The 4,717-nt window shown below is 40.4% G+C and overlaps 1 long non-coding RNA gene across 1 annotated transcript; it reads left to right on the top strand.

Moving 5' to 3' along the window:
• The first annotated feature begins 2,679 nt into the window (after positions 1–2,679).
• LOC134214301 (uncharacterized) lies at positions 2,680–3,475 on the top strand. Its single transcript, XR_009979725.1, has 3 exons — positions 2,680–2,734; positions 2,791–2,868; positions 2,952–3,475. It is a non-coding gene; the product is annotated as an uncharacterized LOC134214301 (long non-coding RNA).
• Positions 3,476–4,717: the final 1,242 nt, after the last annotated feature.

The following is a 4,717-nucleotide window of genomic DNA, read 5'->3' as shown; positions in this document are numbered from 1 at the left end:
TGGACCATACATAGAGAAGAAGGTAAACAAGATATTAGAAAGCTACAGTGGCGTAGTCAGAAAACTGACTTGGATGGAGAGGGAGGGAAAGGGATCTCTGATTTTCGTTCGATAAAGCAATTTCAATATTTCAGTTCTAAAGCTGACTATTAATTTTCAGAAAATTATTTTGTTTCTGCCCGACTTCGCGTTCCGTATCCGTTGCGTATTCGCAGGGAAAAAATTCGCATTCTACTACTCGATATATACTCCTTCTACCCACGCAGCACAATCCGGTAATATTGCATTGTGTTGCAGCAACTCATTTGTGACTGCATATTATCAAAAAATATTTAAAAAATGGTCACAAAGGGAAAATCCAATTATTTCTTACTCTAGCTAGCTTACTAAACGTTGTAAAAAGCACAACATTATCAGAAAAAGGACTTTTTTTGTCCACGAAATGGGCCAGACAGCACACGATACTTAGTATCATGCGAGTTCTGTAAAAGGTTATATTGAAACTTGTGAACAGTGTCATTTTTTGAAAATCGATTATCCGATTCCATTGGTACTAACTTGTTTTCTAGCTTGTGAGGTAAAAATTATGTATTTTTCTTATAGATTTTTTTTCGTCGTTTATATGAGCAATTTTTGTGAAAATTGACGTTTATTTTGATGAGTACGTACTAATCAAGATCATTGTGTTTTACACGTTTGTTGTAACAAATGCATGTTATTTTTTTATTTCTCTCTTTTACCCTTTACCTCAAATTAGAGAAAATAGATGAAGGGACTATAGCCCCCCTTAGGCATCGGTGCTAGCTACGCCAATGAAAGAACCCACTATTTAAAAATAATCTGAGTAATTGATCTGTTGGTTTTAATTCGGGCGAATGTGAGGCCAAGCTTTGATTTTGCTAAAAATTATTAAAAATAGTTAGTGGCGTCAAAAAATATGGATTCTTTGGGAAAGTTGATCTTGAATAAATTTAGAACCAATTGAGCGAATTAAATTTTTAATGCTCTGAATATGTGTATTGTGCATTCATTTTGATGGATATTTAAATCCCCATGAGAGCTCTCATACAAAGAAAACATAAATTTGTGCAAAACTCGAGAACTAATTAAGCTAATGGTACCTACCAATTTTGGCATATAGTGTTTTTGAAGACAAGAAATGTTTGTAAGATAGTTCAAGAGCCATCCCCGCTCTAAAATAGGAGAGAGGGAGGCTGCCATGCAAATTAAATACAAGGAAGGGGAGTTTCGGGTCCAAAAACACTAATTTCTGCATAACTCGAAAACAACCTAAGACCTTGTTCCTGAAATGTTTATTATACTTCTCTAATACTCCTAGTCATGAATAATTGTAGTTACATCAACATGCTTCAAGACCTCTTGTAGTACCTTAAAAGCGCAAAAGCTTGCGACTTCTAAGACAAATGTTGTCATCATGATACTAATGCGAAACAAATTTAAAATAAATATTTGAATGTTGGTAAAATGTTATTTTTACGATTAGAAAAAAACTAAAACATCCCTAGAATTTGAAGTCGTTATCATCTTTGAGAAAAATTGTAATGGTTCACGTTGGCTTTAGTATCCGCGCACAGCTTAAGCGCCACTTCCGTGAAGGAAGGCTGTGGCCGCAAGGAAGATTGCCAGCTCAAGACTCTTTTCTACGGTCGGGTTTGAATTCGCTCAAAGACTTACGCTCATTCACCGGTGTCCACAAACAGGAGTCTATGGGTAATCCCACATTAACGGTACCAAATTAATCAAAAATTCCGAATTCAAAATATTCAACTAAAATTCAAAGTATTCAAACTAGAAACCGTGTTCCAATAAAATAAAAAACCCAACTTAATTCACCGAGCGGTGATACTGCCTTTCTCGCATTTAGCCAAGACACCAACCTTATATGGCGCTTATTCGATTCCATTCCATTTTCTTAATAACTTTTAAACGCAATGGTCGATCGTTATCAAATTTAATAGTGATCAACAAGGTTTTGTTTCCTGTCGAATGCAACTTGTTGCGAGAAAATCGGTTAAGAATTACTATATGAAAAAGTGGCTAATGTTTTTTGGTTTTCGTGTGCACACACACACACATACACACGGACAGACAGACATTTGTTCAGTTCGACGAGCTGAGTCGATTGTTATATAACATCAGTAACGAGCATGTCCGTTCTTTAAATGTTATCGTATTTTCTTCAGCATTAAATATCCGTAATATTGTAATTAGTTTGAACCAGCCTAACACTGGAAAGTACACCCGTTGCATGAATCTTGTTCATATTCACGAGTAGCGTCCCACAGACAGTCATTTAAATGAGTTCCTACCCTAGCCAACTCGCACATGCTTTAACCGCCCAAAAGGGAAAAGCGATAACAGCAGATATGAAATTTGCGCTTGCTGCTGTGCATTGACCCCGGAGGAATGCATTCGGGGATATTGAACTTATCCCGAATGGGTCCGCTCTCTCAGATCTAGCGAGCCGTTTGATGTAAGCCTTTCGGCGAAGACAAATCCTCCTCCTTTTAACCTTGATCGTTTCGCGAGCGTGGGAATTATTCAACCTTCGGATTTCCGCTCCGGATTTCCCGAAGGTTATGATAACGAGGCTAATTAATAATGCGCACCTTGATCTGAGGAAAAATTGACTTGATCGATCACTTCGTTCTGGCTAGTGGAAGAGGCAGGAGTGATCGGATTATAATTGTCGCGCCGTGATGTGTTTTTGAAGGTCCATATTAACATGTTTGTCTTTAGTTAACTTTTAATCAAGTCTTTCCCGTTTAGATTCGTTGAGTGTAACTTGTTTAGTCGCCAAGTTGTGCGTAAAGTTATTAGTTTCGTGCGTGTGAATAAATTGTGCAGGTAATTGGTCGATCTACAGTGTGTGTATATTTTGTGTGTGTGTGCTAATCATGTCGTCAAACGACACACGTGCTTAATATTAGGTTGTGGCATTCTGCGGAGCCGAACACATCACCCACCAAGTCAACGATCGCTTCTGACCCCACCGTCAGCTACGAGGCATTTTCCCGGAAGTACGTCGACCGGAAGAGGGCCTGCGTACGTTCATCGCACCCTAGGCAGAGGCTAGCAGAAACCCAGTTCATCGTCAAATTGCGCCAACTGTCGGTAGTTCATCGACGCCGTCGCGTGAAGCCCACATACCGGAGGGAATCATCAGCGTCACGCTCATCGACGCGAGTTTCGAACCACGGTGCGTCTCTGCATCGAATGAACGACCGTGGTGATTTCCGTAATTCCCTCCACCCCAAGCGTACGCAAACCGTAAGTAATCATGCATGATTAAGTAAGTCCATGCGCATGGCTCAGTTCCCGCCGCTACCGAAGAACTAAAAGTAAGTAGCGTGCCAATACAGATTTCACGTGGCTGTCCTTAGCCCAAGCGCTTGCGCTGGCAACCACTCTGAGCACACACACCCACCGACCCAAATGAACACCGCACGCAAAGCACTCAACACGCCCGAATGAAGACAGACAGATAGAGAGGAAGATAGTAAGGGAAAGCAAACAGTAGGCCTAGGCAAGAGTAGAATAGAAACATGAAGAGAAATATATGTATGTAAATGAATTCGTTGCTGTTTGAACATTTGTAGTGATATGTTGTGTTTGCCACTGCAGGTGGCATAAATGTAGGCGAGACGCCTTTCGTAGAATATCTACCCCGAATGCAATGTGAGAATAAAGTTGGTTAAAGTTTAGCATGTTAATCGGTCGTTAATTTATTATTATTATTTATTATATTTTGCTGGGGCGGTTCCCCGAAACAACCACGATTTCTCCCTATTCTTTTATAGCAGGATTCGCAGGTTCTTTCAGGTCATCCAGTGATGATAAAAGGGCGTAAGTATTGTTTCAAAATCGCCTAATTCCCACACTGGTAAAATCGACTTCCCTTCCCCTTTTCCCCTACATTGTCTTCACCCCCAGTCTTACGTCACCCGATTCGTTCCCTCTCTGAAAACGGGAGTAATTAGACCCATTCCCTGGGGGTCTCAGCGGCCGGGCAGCCCTATATCTGGAAGGTGGTCTCCGAAAGGAGTGGCGCTTAAACCACCTATCTTATTTCCCCGGGAAACGTGCGGGTTGGCGGGTTATACATCATGGGTCTCCGAGTATCATAGTTCTTCATCTTAAGTTGTGTAGTCCAACTGCAATTTACTGTTTTTGGATGTTTCTGCATACATTTTTCCATATAAACTTCCAACGAGTTTAGCACCGCCCAAACGTTGACCGATTTGGCTGAAATTTTGTCCAGAGCATCAGGGCATCAAATAGAACCGAATAAGAGGGCGGCCCATCAAAAAAATTGAACAAAGTTTTTCTCATACTAATTTGAGCCACCCTAACATATAGTGATATGGAAATGCTAATATCATCTTTCAAACTTAGACGTACATGTTCATGATATAGAATATATAGTTTGATAGTTCCGTTAGGATACGGCAAGTATGAAGAATGTTTTTATAGAAGTCGATTTGAAAGCGAGCGGAGGGCAATATTTGTGATGGCACATATCACACGACCTTCCTTCTGCCAAGCTCCCGTATGAAGGGGGAATGAAGAATATCAGTGTGGAAGCTGATATATCTCCACTGGCTACATACATAGTGTTATTTAGGGTGGCTCAAAAAACACTTTTTCAATTTTTTTGATGGGCCGCCCTCTTTTTCGATTCTATTTGATGCCCTGA

Source organism: Armigeres subalbatus, chromosome 2, assembly GCF_024139115.2.
Source record: "Armigeres subalbatus isolate Guangzhou_Male chromosome 2, GZ_Asu_2, whole genome shotgun sequence".
Classification (NCBI taxonomy): Eukaryota; Metazoa; Arthropoda; class Insecta; order Diptera; family Culicidae; genus Armigeres; species Armigeres subalbatus.
The sequence above is the reverse complement of the archived record's forward strand: the minus strand, read 5'-3'. Positions and strand labels throughout refer to the sequence as shown.